The sequence below is a fragment of the Ictidomys tridecemlineatus genome, chromosome 6, assembly GCF_052094955.1.
Source record: "Ictidomys tridecemlineatus isolate mIctTri1 chromosome 6, mIctTri1.hap1, whole genome shotgun sequence".
NCBI classification, from domain to species: domain Eukaryota; kingdom Metazoa; phylum Chordata; class Mammalia; order Rodentia; family Sciuridae; genus Ictidomys; species Ictidomys tridecemlineatus.
The window spans coordinates 173,893,438-173,914,654 of record NC_135482.1 but is presented as its reverse complement, the minus strand read 5'-3'; positions in this window follow the sequence as shown (position 1 = coordinate 173,914,654).

Below are 21,217 nucleotides of genomic sequence, written 5' to 3'. Positions count from 1 at the left end.
TTTCTGTTCCTTCCAAGTTACCCATTATAGCAGCACCAAACAGGCTAAAGAGGGTGGTACTTCCCAAACAAAGGCACTAACTTAACTTCCATCACCACTGTGCAAACTTCTGAGAATCAGGAAATAGACCTTGGCACACACGACCCTGCCGTCCAGACCACAGCCCCCATGCAGGTCTCCCCAGCTAACCTGCTTGTGCCTCTCATTTCCCCTTCTGGCCCAGAATCCTAACTGGGAACATGTGCTGTATTTCACTGCCTTGTCACAGCAGTATCCCTCAACCTCAGTCTTTTTGTGTCACCTTAGAGAATACCAGTGATCTGTATTTTATTTACATTAATGTGGATTCTTTATTCAATAGTTTGTAACCCCATCTTGTGTGTGTATTTCAAGAGAGGAAACTAATTACTGACTGAATTCATTTGGACTATTTCAAAAGGTGAAATACCTGTCTTCATTTGTCAGTAAACAAAATTAAACTTTCAAAACAGCATATGTCAAACCAGTTGCTTTACAGGTCACAGATACATATCTGGCCCATTCTAGCAAAGAGGAGAGGTGAGACAGTTCCATCCACTTTCACAGGTTTCATCCAGACCTGGGCCCACTCAAGGTTGGAGAGAACAGGAAACTTTAAAAAATGAGTATGTGCATTAGCCTACAAAGCCCCAAGTTTTCAATTCTGTGAATATTTCAGTGACACAGGTGCATTAAAATAGATTGGAAATCAATCTGTAGCTTATATATCCTTTATCAACAGTGAGGGCAAAAATACCATCCTATAAGTAGGTACACTGGGACAGTATAGCCACTTTTAAAAGTACAAGCTGTTCTGTTCATAGGACACTAGGCACTCTTTACCTAAGTGACTTTCATGAACTGTTCAACAATTATTTTTGGTGGAAAGGGGCAAAGCACTTCAAAGGGTTGCATTACATTTTTGACAGCCTGCTGCCTGTTTCTCAAAAACGTGGCTTGCTTTGTCTGACCTGGTCACCCAGGCTGCCCAGCCAGTTGCTGTGCAGTGTACATCGTCCACTGTGTAGGACTATGTCCCTATGTAGGACACCTGTTTTTTACCATTGAAACTTTGACATATAGTGCCTTCTTTGAAATAAAATGATCTAGTTCTAGAAAACACTTCCAATAATGCATTTCTTCTATTACATATCAGTTATGTATGTGATATCTTGTTCAGTTGAGCATTTAGTGGAAGCCCTTTTGGCAGCCAAGTTTATATCATTTTTACAATAAATTTTAAAATATTTTCAAACACTCTAATAATTCACCCATGTATTTTTTTTTTTTACTCAAAAGGAATAGACCTCTAAAAATATATTATTTCAAAGTGTCCATTTTAATTTTTCTAAGTGTTTCATGTCTGGGCAATGGGATACAATGGGTTAAATGACACATTGTATTTTTTTTTTCTTAACAACACCTTCCTGATGGCAAGTAATAGCATCAGGTGAAGACAGTATATCCTAAACTAGATCCAGGAAGTGGCACTGAGTGCTCAGTCCTTCCTCCTCTCTACATCTACCAGTTAATTTAAAAATAAGTAAAAAAAAAAATCCGTTTCAACAATTCAAAGCCAAGATTTTCTCTATTATGAGCCATCGCAAGCGTGCCTTGCTTTGAAACCAGTAAAACGCTTTGAAATAAACCTAACAACAAATGGTCATGACCGCTCTTCTCACCATCCACAGCAGGGCAACATTTGCTAGTATGTGTGGACTGGAGGCGGGGACCCCACGCCTGTGGGGCTTGTCTGGCAGGAGTGCGTGGAGATGGGGGTAGGAGAGACATTGTCATCATCACGAGAGAAAATTTGTGACCTTCAGTTTGAATGGACCATGGCTTCAGTATCCTGCAGCAGGGCTCTGGGGGAGGCTGGCAGAAGACCCTCTCATGGCTCCTGTGTTCTGGAGCCTCTGGGGCAGCCAAGGGGGGTTTGTCAAATGGACTCTGAGGCCTTTATATACTAGAGCAGAACACTCCACGTGCTTCATAGCCTCCAGGTCAGGGCCAGGAGCTGTTGCCAGGGCTACAGGCCTTTCTTTGTTCTTAGGAAGTTCTCCAGTAGTAGAGGGGGGTCATCTTCAAGTTCAGTGGAGGTCCCAACAAGCAACCAAGGAGTTTCTGCACAGTGGGGTCCCAGGTACCCCCATTTCTTTCATAGTTTCTCATGAGGACGGAGAGAAAACTGAAAAACAGACTAGAAATACGTCTGTGTGTGGACAGGTGAGAGGTGACAATTTGTCTCCACCTCGCCTGGTAGTATCAAAACAGCCCAAGAGGGCCTCGTTGTCCTGCGGCCGAGACTGTGACCGCATGACTGTCTCATACGGCGGCTGTATATTCAGGTGAGGACTTGCATGTCAGATGGGCTATCATGTCAGGTGACATGCCTTACCAACGGCTCTTTCAGTGACATGTTTCAAATTCAGTATTGGCCTGAACTTCTCCACCAAGTCCTTAGCATCCCTGTGGGCATTTTTCAGTGGCTGGACAGAGGCTTGCTCATTACAGACTCAAGACTCTCACATTATTCTAGATTTGACCAACTTTTTTGTCATGACAAATCTCCACAAAGCTTGTGCTTTTCCTACGCCAGCAACGCAAACCACCTATTGCTCTGAGGAACTCTGGTTCTTTCTAGTGAAGGTTAGTATTTAGAAACCAAGTTTGAGTACTCAGTGTACACATTGCTACTGGACCGTCATTCCTTCCCTACATCTATACATATCCAGGAACACATAATGTGACATGTGTAACTGTTTATACGTCTAGAAAACATTAAAAATTACTGAGTTAATACTAATACATCTAATCCTAACTTGGTACTACAGTTATTTCAGCCTTTCCCTTCTCAGATCCAATATGAAGGTTATTTTTTTTTCCCCATGTGAGATTTAAGGAAGAGGGAGAAAAGTCAAAGTCAAGTCTATTTATCGTAGATGGTTTATTTCACATGGAAATTAATTATTATTGGCTTTCTGTAACTCACTTATATACCTAGTATAAGCACTTGCTGAAGACATAAAGGCTCAGAATTGTACTGACTGCTACACAGAGTAAAGGCAAGAACCCTAGAAACCTAATGTGGGGCAGGGTGTGGCAGGAGGTAAGAGGTCCTACCGGGTAGAAGGCTGACCTTCTCCAGCCTAACCTTTGTATGCTCTAGATTGCATGGGCACCCACCTGCAGCCGCCCAGAAGTGGTGTCTGGTTTCCTGTACTTTTTGAGTATCACCCAACATCTGAAGTCTTATTTGAAGGTCAGGTTGATCAGAGGTGCACCTGGGTGCATTTTCCCTCTGCCCCTGTCCTCTCCCTTCCTTTGATGCTGGCTGTTCAGGAGGTGCCCAAGGCTGACCTCCTCTTCTCTCTTATCAGATGCACAATGGTGATGAGGTTAGAGTTCCTGGAGTCACATTCCAGAATGCAAGTTAAAGATAACATGGTTGGCTATTGGTGGAATTTGGCTCACACAAAACTTTTGCTTGAGCCAAGTTTTTAAAACACGGAGTGTGTTTTCAAGTAAAAAAAAAAAAAATAGGGACAATCTAGCAATAAGGGGCCCACGTTTGCATGCACTGAAGGGCAAGTATTCTCCAGTGTCCCCTGGTTTCCTGACTTTTGCTACTCACCAATATCCCTTAAATGACCACCTTTGCCAGAACTGCCACACAGGGGAGCCTTCACAGGAGGCATGGTGCTTCCTCTTGTTCAGTGTTTCCTTTGATCCCATAATCACTTCTCTCATTTCAGGGCCAACAGAGGACCACCAGTTTCCTTGAAGGCAGAGCTCCAGCAGCACTGCAGGTCGAGGCCAATTCTGGGCCAGTCAGGAGAGGAGGTGGATCAGGGGAGGGATGAGAGGCTATATCAAGACTGAACTTCAAGTTCATCTTTGAGACAAAAGAAACAAAGAAACCAAGAGGTTTGTATCTGAACCGCTTCATTAGTGAGCAGAGAAACAACAAAGGGTCATGACGGAGGGGCTCAAAGAGAGGGGTCACTGTGTGTTACTTCTCTTCACATTTCCCAGAGTGCTCTCTGGTGAGAACTCAGCTCACGTTGGAGTAGCAGCCAGACACCCAGGGATGGAAGGGATGGACATCATCTCTAAGCCCAGCCCTCACTCCACCCTTGCGCATCCTTGTCTTCTACTCCCAACTTGTTCCCTTGCTTAAAGAGTAAGAGATTCAATAGAGAGAAGGTTCTGAGTTCTTAGGAGATGCCTGGGCAATCCTCCTGTTAGAAGGAGCCTAGTTCCCTGAATGACTGTGTGGGGCAGAATGCTCTCCCTTCACAAGCCTGGTTAGACTCTAATGGGAGCAAGAAATAAATGTCTGAGGTTCAAAGTATTTGGGGGGTGTGTGTTAGATATTTGGGGACCTATTAAAGCATCTAACTTTTTTTTCCTTATCTGGTTCACTGGCCTCGACCAAGGATTACTAAGATAATTCCAGAAAAATCAGTTTCCTTTGAGACCAAATTTCTCAAATAAATGTTACATACACAACTGCTTCCAAGTCCTTTCCATCCAATTACTGCCTCATTACTAGTAATTTGGTTTCTGCTTCTGCAATTCAACTTGAAGTGCACTTTCCAAATATTTTAACTGCCAAATCAAAAATAGCTCCCAGCCCTCATCTCACTTGTGTTCCCGTGTATTTGACACCATTGACCATACTCTGCTTCCTGAAGCCCTTCCCTCACCTTGGTACCTCCACACACAATTCTAGAGTTGCACTGTTTGATCTTCCAATGCCACCGCCACTTACTTGCTGTGTGACCTTGACTAATTCCTTAACCTTACTGTGCTCATTTGGAGGCTCTGGTGAACATTCAATATTGTCAGCCTTCTAGGAGAGACCAGGGCTTGCTAACAGTTAGCTACTGCTGCTATTAATAATTCAATGTCTTGGGTTTCTTTTCTGTTTTTTTTTCTCTGCAATACATAATGAGAAATATCCCCTATCTCATTAAGTATTGATTCTTCCAAAGGTTATTGCCTTGGATCTTTTCCCATCTCATTCCTTCTCTGTGTCTGACAAACCTCTGTCAGATTCTCCCAAACTTTATTTCTGATGTGCCTCCTCTATTCCTCCTTCCCTCACATGTCGTCAAAGTCATCATCCATATGTAAGAGTTGATTAACTAGGTCTCTTTCCTCATGGCCTGGGAGACAGGCCCCAGCAGAGACAGGAACCAAAGGAAGGATTACTTGAGGCAATGAATATTGTGCCAGGTATTCTGTTTATAGAACCAAGTGACTAAGCTGCTGTATACCCTAATGATCCCAATGACCCCATTGACATCAACAAATGAGATCGTTGATGGAGAGAACTTTATGTGCCAAAACATCAAAAATTCTCATTCATGGTCCTTGAAGAGTTCCTCTCTTCTAAATACAGCTCAATCTAGAATTGACTCTAGTTGGATTTTTTTTTTTTTTTTTTTAGAAAATGGGTTTCCCTGGGTGTCATCACCAGAATATTTGACCCTTAAGATATTTTTCTCAAAATGTTATTTTCATAGTTAAAGTGATTTTGAAATACTCCTCTGAAAACTCATGGAGCATGCTACCATATGAGAGGTTCTAACAAGTCCACTATAAAGAAGCCTAGAACTTAAGTCAGCCTACCATCTTCCACCCATGTTTGGCCACAGAACCCTACCGATATTGGTCTAGGGTTGAGCCCAGTGTGTAGAGGTTCTTTAGTTGTCACTGGAGGGCTCAAGAGGGGTAGGAAGAAAATAGCTGGAATTGCCTAGGAATCCTGAGCAAACAGGACACCTGTGGAGGATCCACGTCCATGAGACGCAAAGATTAAGCAGTGTCCCGGAAGTCCAAGGTATCTGAGTTTAACAAAATACTATGTGGTCAATCATGGAAAGTGCCACAGACGTCAAAGAGAATTAGTTCACTGCTGCATCAAGCTGTTGTGAAAGAAGAGCCAGAGTACTAGCCCCGGGAGTTTGTGCTGGACCCCTGGCTAAGGTTTAGCTGAGTCACATTGGATAAGAGGAGACCGGGCTCCAGCTCCTCCCATAGGGGAGGCTGGTGGCACTGTGGGTACCAGGGACAGGCTGAAACCCAGTGTGACAGCCCAGACTGAGGTGAACCGCTGTTCTGGGGGATCCCTTAGAGCTCCAGGAATGGGGCACCATAGTGCAAAGCTAGAGGGGCATCAGGTTCCCCAGAGTCAAAACAAAAAGATTGCCAGGGAAGTTGGTGAAGGGGGCGACCCAGGCACAATGGCTGCCCGAGAAGAAATCTAAGAAGTGTTGAGCATCATCTTGCCTCTTGATCACTGCTTCACGGGGGTGATTCTGGGGAACGGTTATGGAGTATGCCCTTTATTTCCTCTCACTTTTCCCAGGAACAAATAAAGCAGGCATCATCCAAGAAGTGCTTTCAAAATGTCTTGAAAGAAACTCCAAAGAGGAGAATGTCCTCTGTGCTCACTGTGGCTCACCAGAGGCAATGTGACTCGCCACCAGGCTGGAGCCCTTGATATGCTGCTTCTCTGATTTTCACAATGCCCGGCCCTTGCAGAGATCTGGGCTTGTGACGTTTATCATAAAGCATTGTTGGGATTAATACTGAGATGGCTCCCATGTCTATTTTTTTTAATCAACTTTTCAGAGCCATTCTTAAGCCCCTAGAACTAAAACTATAAATTTTAAAGGAGGCCAGCCTAGCCTCTTAGAAAAATCTCCTCACATATCTTCGAGATCTCTTTGCAGATGGTTGTATGTAACACAACAGTTAACATTTTTTCTTTCTTGACCTGACTCGCAGGGCCCAGAGCTATAGAAGCTATGACTCATGTCTCCCATCTGAAGTAGAGATTTCAATAATATCCATGTCACAATCATTAGGACAAATGAATTCATGTTTGCAAAGTGCTTCATTCAAACAGGGCCCAGTATACCTAGTAAGCAAAATGTATCTGTGTTTTATCAAATTTACTAAAAAGCGCAATTTTGTCAGTATTTAATGAGGTGCCTGGATCAGGGGCTCGTAGTTATTTCTCCTACTACTCTCTCTCCAGTCTGGGTTCAAGCTGAATCTAGAGGCTTATTCCTCAGGCTACTGTGTCTATTCTTTGTCCTATTGGAAAAAAATAAAAAAAGACCTGTCATTGTGTCTGTACCAGACCCCTCCTGTCTGCCTGCCAAATCACAGTAAAGTAACCAAATATGAACAGAAACTTTCATCGTACTCATCGGTACTTATTAAAGAAGGGATATTGCTGTTGAAGAGACCATACGGAATATTAATCAAAGAATACCTCATTCCTAAGTAGTAAATAAGCCATAATAGATATTATATGTGGTAAATAAACTACATGTAATGTTTATGGTTTATTTTTTCTGAGAATCTTATCTTCCTTGTCTATTTTCTTTTTCTTGACAGTTTTAAGAGATCATTGATTTCCCTTAAGTATTACATTTGATTGTGATGTTAAGACACCACCACAATGAAAGGATATAAAATTCTATTTAATATTAAAACTTTATTTATAATGCATAAATATTTTATATAAAGTGGCATGTAGCCATAATGCTTTAGGGGAAATGATATTCATAACTTTGTGCACATGTACTTCTGTGAACAGCAATCAACATAAACTCAGCCATAATGTAATGAGTACTCAAGAGGTACTTCAATGAAGATCCTACTTCTGCCTAGTGAGCAGGAAAACCATTTCCCTTTTGCAGATGAAAAAAGCAGTTCAACAGATTTAGTGACTTGCTCAAGGTCACATTGTAGGTCAATGGCAGAGTTCAGGTCCATCCTCTGTTCTGCTGGGACCCAAGTCTTAGACCCCCCTCCCCCCGCCCCCCATAAATCGCCAGCTCTTCAGCTCTCAACCCAAGAAGAGACACAAGGCTCTGAGACCCAAGACAGTGCTTACAAAACATAGTTGGGTTGACTGTTCATAAATCTACAGCCAGGCTGGGTCTCTGCCCTGTCCCCAGACATCATGCTCAACTATGTTGTTCGATTATAAGAAGAGTATACTGCCAGCAATTTAATAAACTTACTAGTTCTTTTGGAATTTGAGAAATGGATGCTGGTAGAATAAAACATAGGTTAAAACACTTTCCAAAAGGACCTGGAAACTGTCAGTGATACTCTTCTTTAAACGATCCAGTTCTAACAAATTCAGTTTCAATACTTTTCATTTAAAGGGTTTGTTTGGAAGTGCTCTAGGTGAAGTCAAGAACACACCTGCAGACCCTCTGGACAGTATAGGCCCAGGGACCTAGACACTGAGGGAGGTGGTGGGGCAGGTCCTGGCTAGGGAAGAAGTTTGGCCACACTCAGTGCCTCATGTAGATCATGGTGAATTATTGTGACAGAGGACATCATGGTTTCCAAGATGTGTTGGCGATGTTAGAATACACTGCTCGACCTCGAATATTGGGAGGCTCCTCAGAATTCCTCAGATACATATTTCTAAACCAAAATAGCCTGAGACCTTCTTCCCTACTTTAGTGTGTGGCATCTTTGGACCATTTTAATATTAGCCTTCTACATGGGTCCTACAGAGGGATGTAAAACTAAAAACTGTCCTTGACACTTAGTGACATATACATATAGTAGGAGTGTTTATATTGTTGTTTCTTCTAATGATTGGCAATAAAAACTCGTAACATTAAGTGGAAACTGATGATGATAGTTTGGAAAGATATTCTTAAAGGTATCAATTTCTCTGGGGGGCTCACTAGATTATATTTCAACATGTTTATCTCATTTCTCTCCTTTGCATCAAAGTAATCCTTATTCTGCTCTCTCTTGTAGGCCTTCAGTGTTCATCATTACTGAGATTTCTCACAGGATCTTGCAAGGCCTCACCCATTCCCTTGTATAGAACAGAATGGTGTGGGCCTCGGTCTTTGCTCACACTAGTTTCTTGTGACATCCAGACCAGAGACCCAGTTGCCTCCCGTGATATCTTTGCCTTGCTCCCACTTAGCTAGGCTGAACTACATTTCCCAGAATTCCCTTTTAAAAGTCTGTTTCCAGTTCGTGTGGGCCACGGAGGGAGATCTTCTCTTGAGGTTGAAGGAGGGAAGGAAGTCAGTAGCCATTTTGTAACGTAGGCACATTATTTTTGATTTGTTGATATATTTTGTTGGCCTGAAGCAGCAACTTGGCCTGCAATTGCTCTCCCTTGTCCCTTGATCTCCCTTTGGTTTTTCTGATTCCTAGGTCAGTTGTGTGTGTGTGTGTGTGTTCAGCTCCTGACAGAGAACCCTAGTCTCTGCAGGATACTCTTGTTACCAAGGTCAGAGACCACAAGAACCCACATGGATCAGAGTTTGGCCTTGTGGGGTTCCAGCTCATGCTTGTGAGACTCCAGTCTGCCATATTCTACCCTCTTAACTGGGCTTTCAGACTAGCTTTGGATGTAGAGACAGCTTTTTTTTTTTTTTTTTTTTGAGAAGGGGCTGGGTACTAGGGATTGAACTCAGGAGCGCTCAAACACTGAGCCACATCCCCAGCCCTTTCTTTGTATTTTATTTAGAGACAGAGACTCCCTGAGTTGCTTAGTGCCTTGCTGTTACTGAGGCTGGCTTTGAACTTCGGATCCTCCTGCCTCAGCTTCCCGAGCCACTGGGATTACAGGAATTTTAAAATAATCCTTGTGCATCTATCTCCTATTAATTCTGCTTCTCCGATTGAACCCTGACTAACATGTTCTACCCACAAGCCTTTGCCAAGGATGGAGCCCAAGATCTAGAACAGGGAAGGGCTGCCTATCCTTAGACCTGCAGCCTGTCCTTGCTGAAGCCCTATCACACCCTCAGAGACGTGCCACGCAACTTAGTATAGTTCTCTGCCGGGGTAGGATCTGCGGCTTCTGCTTCTCTGCACCACTGCTCCATCATCTTCCCTCTGGAATGGCTAATGTCACTTCCTGAGTGGGTCCAGCCTCTCACAAAGGACATGAGAGTGGGATTCCAGTTCAGTTCTTTCAGCATCAAAAGTCCCACGGCACCTGGCAAGAATCTGTGTTTTTAACTAAAACTGTTTCACATGGTTCTTAGGCACAACTGAGCCAAGAATGACTGCCCCATACCATCTTATCCACCCTGAATCTCCATGGAGACTTTGATGGCAGTGGCTAGCAAATAACCAGAATTATCCTTCAAGGCTTTATTTAGTATGTTGGACACTCCACGTGGATAAATATATATCCGTATATTCCGGAAGCCAGAAGAGGCACAGATAGGGAAGGCCTGGTATTGTGGAATTTAAGACATGCTTGTATCCAGTGTTCTTTCACAATTAGGGGACAACCGCAGCTGGGCGAGAACGTGGGTGGTAGAAGGTGTAATCAAATAACACATCGGGGTCCCACTGATCAGCCAGTGTATTAGAAGCCTATGGGTCGAGGGATCCGGAGTCAGAGAGGTGCACAGTCTCCACTTGGGCCTTCCTAGGTGCCTGAGTGCTCTTCCGTGGTGAATGGGCTGAGATTGAGGTGCCTTTGCAAGCGTGGACCAGGTTGCCCTGAGCTGCCCTGGCAGGGTTGAGAGAACTGGAGGAGTTTCAGCACAGGGAGGGAAGACACCCGGGCCACGATGGAGATCGTCCAGTGGGGAAGCTAAGTCCCACTGAAGAGGAACTCTGCACCGGCTCCCAATGGGGACATTCTTAATGGATATTAGGATGTAGAGGGTACTTCCATACTCTAGTGGCTTTTCTGCATTTGGCATGAGAGGGCTTCTTTGTCAAGAAAGGGACCAGGCAAATGGAAAGTCTCACCATGGGAGGTTTCCCTGGGAAGCTGCAGGAGGCTGAAGACAGAACAATTAATGAGGCAGTTGGAGATAACAGCAGAAACCTTGCTACCTCCAGTCTTGTCTTCAAAAGAATTTGAAGTGGGAATTGGATAAAGTTTTTACAAAAGAAATGAGTGAGTCCACGAGTGTCTGTTGCATGGAATTTGGGAACATTTCCAGGAACTTCTTTTGGTGTCAAAGCTGTCGCCCAGTGCTACAAACTCTGTAGAAAGACAGCCCCATGAACACGTTGCTGCTGCCCCCTCAGCGAAGAGGGATGCCTGTACATTGGTTTGGAGGGAACTTCTGGCACAGAAGTGGCAGGTTGTAGATGGCTTCTGTGGCCATGCGCCTACCAGCCTGATACAGGGACTTGACAAGTTTTTTGAAATGGGTGTAATAATAGCTCTACCTGCCATTTGGACTGAGGCTCTTCTTAATCTAGGTAGTCAATTTATTGAATTCAAATTCTTGCCAAGGAAACTTGACTCAAAAGCTGTTCTCTAGGAGGTTTACTAAAGGCTTGGCAGATTGTGGTCTCTGCAATGGCAACCATCACTTCTGCCACATGCCCCACTCTCCAAACCACCAAAGCCTATGGAGAACCTTCTCTTTAAGATGGAAGGGAGGCTTTGAGAAAGAACACTGCTCATGCTCCAACGGGGCCTGCATGCTGGGTTGCACCCTAGCTTATACCCTAGCTGGGGGCTCTGCTTACCAGTATGACCCTTCATGTGATCCGTGAGAAACCAGGAAGAAACCAGGGATCTATCCTCCTGTTTGGACATTGAATGGAGGCCCTGGAGTTTGTACATTAAGCTTGTTGATTAAATCCCAGGAGAACCACCGGCTCGCCTCTTTTGACTCTGAAAATGCAGTTAAAGTACAAAGAAGAGTTTTCCCTCCAAGGTTTATTGTACACTTGAGTTTTCTTCATTGGTTTCTCTTGCATAATTGACAAGCCTGACTATTCATTATATTCTCAACTTAAGGTTTAAGTGATCCAAAATTGGGAAGGGACTCAGGGACCGACAGGCCACCAGAGAGGGCAACCCCGTTAATCCTGATGAAATACCACATCAGCCCCACCCAGCGTCACAGCATCTATAGAGAACAACAACAACAAAAAATTACATTTCCATTAGCAAGCTGAGTTTTCATTGAGGGTTAACTTGGAAAACGATTCTCTTAACTCCAAATGTATTGGCAAGTCACTGAGACTTACAGAAATTGTCAGTTTGCCTGGTAGTTGATTGTTTGTTCAGTGAACCCTTGGTGGGTTCAGCTGGCAGGGAAACATCTGACTGAGGTGGCCTTTGGGATATGTGGGATCGAAGTTTTTAATTTCTTCAGAATAGCTCTTCTGTGGGGAAAGAACAAGTAGTGAAAAGTGGAATGACAATTCCTTGACTGCGGTAGAATATCTGTTGTGACATAGCTGGCCCTTGTATCACACAACAGGAAGCCATTCCCATTTTTTTGTTCTCTTTCTCCCTCTTAGTAAGAATCGAATTGACTACTTGTACAGAAAAACAAAATGTCCAATAGAGATGGATTTTTAGAAAACATCCCCCAGTTCTTCTTGACACCCAAGCTGAAATCTCGTCCCTTGTTGCAGGTGGCATAGAAGAGGCCCAGGTCTGTTCATCCAGTGGATTTCTTCTCTCCCCTGGTATCCCTGCTCCTTCCATTTCTGTCTGCATGGTTAGGGAAAACAAGGTAATGCTTACTATTTAAAAGCAACATTTTATGTCAATGCAGTAAAACTATGCAGACTGCACACCAGTGTTGAGCAGGTGTAAACTACTTCAACTCGGGGGTGGATGTAAGCTGTACTTCTCCAGAATGTGTTTAAAAAGCTCCTGCCTCAAGGTCAGTATTTTGTAGAACCAACTTTCAAAGTTTTTTTCAGAGCTAAAAACTTATTTCAGACAACTTATGTTTTTCTAGATTCTTTTGAGATTTTCATTGGCTCTAAATTCAATGAAACACTCGGAAACAGGTAATGAGCCTCTAGGTATCTGATCTGTATTCCTGTTTTACCCCCCTTTGTTTGCATGGTTCCCTGTGCACCATGACGGTTGCCCATATTTACAAATTTTGTAATGAAGTATCTTACTTCAGGAGCACATCTTTCTGTCTTTATGCTGTTAGAAAAGCTGAGAAGAACCAATGTCATTCTTACAAACTCTTCAGAGTACTACAAAGCTTTGAGAAACATTCCTCCTTCTACCAGATGACTTTCTGTAATTTGTCCATGTGTATTGTCCTGATCACCCTTTGGCTTGCTACATCCTCTAGAAAATAAATTTATAATAGAAGTAGAAATTAAATTTGTATAAAAGATGGGGGGGAGAGAAACCCCTCATTTTAGTACTAGAGAGCCTGTCCAGTGAGAGTTACGGTAGAAAGTGTGATGGTGACTTCCTAAAACATGACTAAAACACAATACCATTCCTATGGAATCTAGGACAACTGTTGGACAGGCCTCTGAACAAAGGTCTGTACAACTTGAAGGAGGAAAGAAGGATCTCCAAACAAGACTGTCACACTGTAGCTACAGGGAGGAGACAAGGAAGATTATTACTGTCCAGACAAAATTTGTTTCAGGTGTCTTTTTCTAACATGACATTTATTTTCTGCCAGAAAATAATTGTCTTTTTGCATGTATTTGTGAAAGGTGATTTCCTTCTTCCTGTGATATTTTGCTCGTTTATTTCATATTTCATTTAGGTATGACTTCTGAAGCATAGATTTGTGCCTGAAGAAAAAAATATTTCAAAAACAGATAAAGAAAGTTTAAGTATGGGAGCAGGACATTTTTTGCGGGAAGGGGTTGTTTTTATTTTTTGGTAATATGAGAAAAGTGAGCTCAGTTCTCTGAAACAGAAAAGGAGAAACAGCTACTTATTCTTGTACAGGCTACAGATGCAAACCTTGAAAAAATAATTAGGCTTGTAGCCAGAGCTACAAGAAGAAGGTCTACTAGTATTTGTTTATGAGTTGTAAAACTGTTCTTTTAAACAGATACTAACTAGAATTGTTAGTAGTAGGGAAATTCGGAAGATCCTGTCATTCTTTAAAATGAAAATGTCACATTTCTGTATGTTACATTTTTCGATGAAACTTTATATAAAGATTTGGACTAGTTGAGTTTCAATATCATCTTTGCTGATTGTTTCAAACACACATGAGGGATAGCTGTATTCTTTAATTTTAGGTTAAAACTGGAGCATTCTGGAATCCAGACAAGAGTCTTGGATCTGATTGAGTCACTAGCTAGAACAGACAGCCTCAAGAGTATCTGAGCTTGTTTCTTCTTAAGTGTCACTTAAGTGTTGAGTATTGTAGATTTCTGTATATTCTATAGACTGGTACTATCATCAGCACCACTCGTTCTTTCTGATGCTCAATGTCCCAAATTTGACCCAATGGTGGGGCTCAAGCTGGCTTTTGTGTCCTTTTTGACATGACCCATTATTATCTGGGGACTTGCATGTTTTCTAGAATAAGATTCACCCTCATTCCCCATCCCACACCTGGATTTAGATTTCACCTAGTGGCCAAGGAGTAGGATGGTGGCTTGAAACCAACATCTTGACACTGAAGGTATATGATATGAATGACCCAGCATCACCAATGACATGCATTTTTCAAAACCTTGAGCTCAAATCTGATTCAACCTTTAGAACTTAATTTTAGCCTACTAGAAATGGGATGTGTGGAGGGAATAAGGCATGATCTGGAATGAAGCAAGCAGACAAATGCAGACTCTCAGGCATTCTACAAGTTACCTGGTTTGGTTTCTTTGATGATAATGTCATAAAAAATGTGGGGTGTACTGTAGCACATTTAAAGGGAATTTTGAGACAATAAAAGCAAAATGGGATCATCATGGGAACTCTGTTTTGAAAAAATAGTATAAAATGAAATTCTGGAGAGTTAGGGAAATTTTAACTTGGACTCATTATTAGATGCCAAGAGGCAATGGTTAATTTTTTCAAAGTGTTAATTATGATTACTTGGCTAAATACATTTTGGTGCTACATGCAAAGTATTTAAGGGTAAAGGTAATGATGTCCACAGTTTAAATGATTTGACAATAACTCCCCCTTAAAATATTGTATAACTATGTAACTATATGTTATGTAGATGTGAAGCAGACATGGCAAACTTTATAGTTATGGAAGAATTACTGAATCTAGGTGATGGGTAGTTTTTGGTACTATTTCTTCTACTTTTCTATGTGTTTAAATTTTTTATTGAAAAAGAAAGATTAAAAAGAACCGGATAAGGAACTCCCCGAGTCTGGGACAAAGGCAGCTTCTTGCTCCTGAGAGCCTCAAGCCAACTCTTCTTTCCACAATTCCTGCCTGAGAGACGGACGACATTTCCCCCAGCTCCACTTCAATTCTACCTTTTAATTATGTTGTGAATCTGTCTGCTTTAGGGGGCATGATCCTAGGGGCACGGGTGGAAGTCAGAGGTCAAAGGTTGGGAGTCAGCTTGCCGACCGACTTCCCTGGTTCCTGGTCATCTTCCCCAAGTCAGTTCAAGCCTCAAGAGAAATCCTACTAGAGTGCACTTCCAGTCACACTGCTTCCCTGTGACTCCCCATTGCTTAGAGGATAAAGTCCAAGCCCCTAGCATGGTGCCCCATGCTGCATGACCTGCACCAGCCTGCTGTTTTGGTAACTCCAGCCGCTCACCCGCGCCTCCTAGCTCTGTTCACCTTTTCTTTCTGCTGCCCTTTGCCACCTTATCTCGTGCCACCTCCTCCAGAGCATGCCGAGATTGCCAAATGCACAAGTCACCCTTCCTCGGCCTCCCCGTAATAACATGTGCGCCTGATGGCCGTCCCATTTGCTCACTCTTGTGGCAGCAGAGTGCAGCGATTGGAGCCAAGCGCCTGGTTTTCCATCCCAGCTTTGCATTAATTCACTTTATGCGTGAGTGACCTTTGGCAAGTCCCTCAATCCTTCCATGCTTGGAATTCTCATCTCTGGAGTCCGGATTAAAAAAAAAGTCTCTACGCTTATAAGGTTTAGTGCGGTACCCGGCACATTATAAACACTCAATAAATATTAACCACCATCTGAACTGCATTCCTTTTCCTCACTTGATGGCGAGCTCTTCAAGGGCTGTGTGTCAGGGTTTGCATTCCATCCAGTCATTCCAAATGCAGTGAGAACCAATCTTCCTCCTTCCTTCCCCTCTCCCTCCTCCTTCCCTTCCTTCTTCCCACTTTCCCTCTCTTCTTCCTTCCATGACTAATTTCCTGCCAAGCCTGTGTTAATCATCCCCATTTTACAGATGAAAACTGAGTTGCACAGACTCTTGTCCTTTTGCACATAGCTGGTTAAGCAGCAGCCCTTTGGGTTGAATTTCCACCTGCTTAACTCTGAGATTGGTACATACATGCCCGCACTATATTACTACTCTTCTAACACCACAGCATGTAGCATCCAGACTGCCATTAGTGCATATTAAGTATTTGTGAAATAAATGAAGGAATGTGTGAATTAAAATAAGGGACATTTGACTTGGGGGGGGGTACAATGAACTTGGGTTTGGATATAGGCCTCCCGGGTTCTGAACACCCACGTCAGTGGCCTGCAGTGCAGGTATTTGGGTTTGGGGGACTCAATGTCAAGTTGACAGTCTGCTGAGCGGGCCAGGGGATCCCCGAGGACATAAGCACTAGTTCTTCACAAGCCAGTCCTGCATTTGGCTGAGAATTCTCATTCATGTCTGCAACCTGGACCAAACTTCTTCATTCTCTTCCCCTGTGGGGAATAATCAAGCATAATTGTTTTGGGCTCCCCTCTTGTCTTTTCTAATTCCTCAAAATCACGCAGTTTCCAGGATTATGTCTGTGAATTCCCTCCAGATCTTAGCTCTTCTGAAGAAGGATTTAGATCATTAGCTTCTGGGGCTCTTCTCCTACTTCCACGGTCCACCGTCTTCTTCACTGCCTCTGCTGGGAGTCTCCATTCTCCTCCACCGCACCACCTGGGGAAAGGGAGGCTCATTTCCATGTTGGTTGTAGGCCAGTGACCAATGCCACTTCATTTGGAAAGCCTCCCTTGAACGTCTTTCCCAAAGTTGTTCCCAGGTCCCATCACTGACTAGGTTATCACATCCTACCTTACAGCCTTGAGAACATCTCATTTCTTATAAATCATCTTGAGCCATTAAAATGGTGTGATTTCAGTCCCTTCCCATCAGAAGGTAAGCTCTTTGAGGGCAGAGACTGGAATGTCCTGTTCACCGCAGGTGTGTCCCGGAAGCACCCGATAAATACTTGTTGAATGAGTGACACGGTGGTATCTGGGGCCAGGACAGTGGTGTCTGGGCTGGGGATGCAGAAGGGCATATGCAGAAGGGAAGGGCAGGCAATGAAGCTTTTCCATGGGCTCCCAGGGTGCTGTGTTGATTGCAGCTAAAGCACTTTCCTTCTCTATTAGAATTTTCCTTTTATTCTATAATGTTTCCTATACTCTTCTGTCTCCCCTACAGGATCTTGGTAATGTATGCTCACTTTCATTTCATTCATTTCTTTTAATGCACTCATAAAAGGTCTATGGACCGTGACTATGGGCAAAGCAATGTTCAGTTCACAAAGAGGGACCAGATGTTGTAGGACCCTCTTCTGACTTCATACTTTTGTTTCTGGCTAGGCCTGTGGTATCACAGAATTAAAACCTGCCTACCACCCCTCGCCCTTTGGGCCAGGAAGGCTAGGTTTAGAGACTGTTAGCTATAGGAACGCCATCAACACCCTGTACCCAAACTCAGCTCCCGAGGAAGCTATAATCAACCTGTTTGAGTTGAGAGGATTATGTTTTTAAAATTAATCCAACTTAATCACTTCTGCAGACATCACACATATGGGGTCCTTTCCTTTATCTGAATGAGGGTAGCAGTTTATATTCCTTTGCAATTTATGTGTATCAAATTTAAGCATAGGTTAACAGTCCAAACTCAATGATGACAATAAAGTACTTTCCTTTTTCATGTTTTGTTGTAAAAAATATTTAGAAGTTACTTTTATGTTGGGGGGATGGTTAAAAGACATGCCATGCTTAGAATATATGAAATACGGAAAAATTACTTCTAAGAAATCAACTACTCATGTGAAACAATACTCTCAGCTATGAGATTCACGAGTGTCAGGTGTGGACCCGGCGATGATGTTGACACGTCTTGAGAAGAGCCTAGGCCTGCAGTGTCTCTCGGCAATGGTCCTGTAACTTCTTTTTATTTTCTACCATCACCTCCATCTGGACCTCCAGAGTCTCCATCTCCACCCCAGCCTCCTCCTCCCTCGTCACTACCTCCCGGTTTTGGAAAACTCAACACATTCTTTCCATCACTTTCTCTTCCGACCGTCCTCCTCCCTGTGGTCCAAGCCACCTCTTTTCCTCCCATCCCCTCTCCCACCTCCACCACCACCCAAATGCCTGTTTGGTGTCTTCCTCATCTCTACCAATGGCCAATCACTTTCCCCCAGCCTTCTCCCGGGTCATGCACCTTTCTCCCCAACTAATTCCTTAAAAATGGAGTGTGGAAACCTCCCCCAGTCAGTGCCACTAGGTGTCCCTGTGACTGACTCGGTGTCCACTAGGTGTCCAGGAACACACAGATGGGCCAGCAGAGTTGTCTCAGCTGGCTCCACGGACACCTTTTCTCTGGGCCAAGGGCCACACCCTCACATCTGTTTCATTAACATCTGAAAATGGCATTCATTTCCACCCACGTGAAAAGACAAACGTTGATTTCTTCCACTTGTTCCATTTCTGTTGGATTTAAATAATTTGTGTGTGTGTGTATCTGTGTCTGTGTGCACACGCACACATGCTTGTTTCCCCATTTAGTTTTTCTGGACTCCTGAGAGAGAGCTGTCTCTTTCATTCCACATGGTTTAGGATGAGAGGAGTTCAGAAATGGGTGATTTGGGTTTATCACAGATTGCTAAAATACTTGCTCCTGCATTGCATTTTCAAATTTTAATTGTATTTTTTGTTTCTTATTCCATAACGTCTGTAAGGTATAAACCTTTGCTTTTGAAAGCAAAGTTTGAAACATTCTTCAAAAATTATCTTTGATATCTTCTGATGTGAGGGCAGAACATGGACACGTCATCTCTTTTTATAGACCACCCTGCTCAAGCTTTGAGCTTTCTAGATCATCTCTTCCAGGTGAAGTGATCCTTCTTCCTCTTCCACATAACAGGCGCATTCAAGAGGATAACCAAGTACGGTGCCTCCCATACGGGTGGCAACAATCGTCCTTTGCTGTTCTGTGGTGACACTTCCAGTATGTCCAAAATGACACTGTCCATCAGAGGCTCAGCACTCGACTCTACCAACTCCTGTTCCTTTTGAGAAGTGACATTTTAAATGGGGAAAAAAAAAGTTCACGTGTAGGAGGGAGTTGAAAGGAGATCCATCACCACCATAAATATCCAGAAATCCCTTACCAGTGGGCAGAGAGGGAACTCAAGCTGAATTGAAATTTTTAAATATTCCTCTTTTCTTGCACAGTGCCCTTATGGCAGTGCCAATGGAGTCATCCCAACATATCTGAGGCCCGAGTCCAAGTCAAAAACCAGGAAATTTCAATGCAAGAAACTACAAACGAGCATGAAGCTTCCATAACAAGGCTATGCAGATGGCTTTATCAAGCAATGCGTCATAGGAGGCAATGTTTCAGAACGAGGGAGAGCAAACAGGAAGAGACTAGCAGCACTGGTTCAGAATTCATGCCTTCTCCAATTTCAAGACATGAAAAATGGTTGTTTTAATTCCAAGTCTAAGCATCCAAACTCTAATCCCTTCTAAAAAATTGCAAGTAAACATCTTTGTGAAGAATAGTGTTAGAGCTATGACATCCAGGGCTGGGGTTGTGGCTCAGTGGCAGAGCGCTTGCCTTGCTTGTGTGAGGCACTGGGTTCGATTCTCAGCACCACATAAAAATAAATTAATAAATAAATTAAAGGTCCATCAACAATTTTAAAAATATTTTTTAAAAAACAACAAATATGACGTCCCAAAGATATGATGGGTGAGCCCTGCCCTAAGCCATGTCTTCCCTGCCTGTGTCCTGTCAATTCACTCAAGTCAGGTCTTCCAAAGGTCTTTCTAAATCAAAACCTCATCCATTACTCCACTGACTAACATCCTTCCCACAGCTCCCCATAGCCTTCTGGGTAAAGTCTGAACTCTTGTCCCCTGACGGGCCAGGCCGACCTGGTCCACCTCTGCTCTCTGCTCTGACCCCTTGAGGCATCACCCAACCCAGATCCCCAGGGTTGTTCTGAGGGATCACACTCCCTGCTGGGCTTGGCCTGTACTCCTTATCACACCACTCCTTCCTGTCTCTCCCTCTTCCACCCTACTCATTATTTTTCTCTTTAAAGACAGTTTTATGGAGGTATAATTGATGTCCCTCAAGCTACATGTTTAGATAGTTTAGTCAGTTCTGACACATGTGTTACGCATGAACCTGTCACCACAATAAGGAGCAGGAACATATCCACAACCTCCCTGGGTGTCCTCGTACCACTTGGTCATCCTATCCTCATGGTCCTCTGTCCCTACTACAGGCAACCACTCATTCACTTTCTATCATTTATAGATTGGCTTATCTGTTCAGCGGTTTTATATAAATACAGTTGCATTATGTGTGCTCTTTTTTTTTGTTTGGTTTCTGTCATTCAGCATCTAACTTTTAACATATATTGTACAAATTAATGGGCATCATTGTGATATCCCCATACATGCACACATGGTACAGTGACCATGGCCAGCCAGCCTTCAAACTTTCCCCACCTCCCTTCTTTTCTTCCCTCCAGTCTTCTTCCCAGTCCATAGCTATCCCTCTCTTACTTTCATATCACTTATTTTTTTGGAGGGTGGAGGGTAGCAGAGACTGAACTCAGGGGCACTCAGCCACTGAGCCACATCCCCAGCCCTATTTTGTGCTTGATTTAGACACAGGGTCTCACTGAGTTGCTTAGTGTCTTGCTGTTGCTGAGGCTGGCGTTGAACTCACGACCCTCCTGTCTCAGCCTCCTGAGCCTCTGGGATTACAGGCCACCATGCCCAGCTCATATCCCTTTAATTTTTTGGTTTCCACATATGAAAGAAAACACTCCTTGTCTTTCTGCATCTGGCTTGTTTTACTTAACATAATGTCCTCTAGTTCCATCCATTTTCCTGCAAATGATAAGAGTTTATTCTTCTTTCATGCTATACTTTAGACATTCTTCAGGAAACCTCGACTGTCAATGATAAGGTCATACACCTTTCTCACCATGTTACAGCATGTTTATCACTGCGTCATTACGTCTTCTCTCGTCTGTCTCCATCAGGAGACTGTCAGCCCCAGGAAGGCAATAA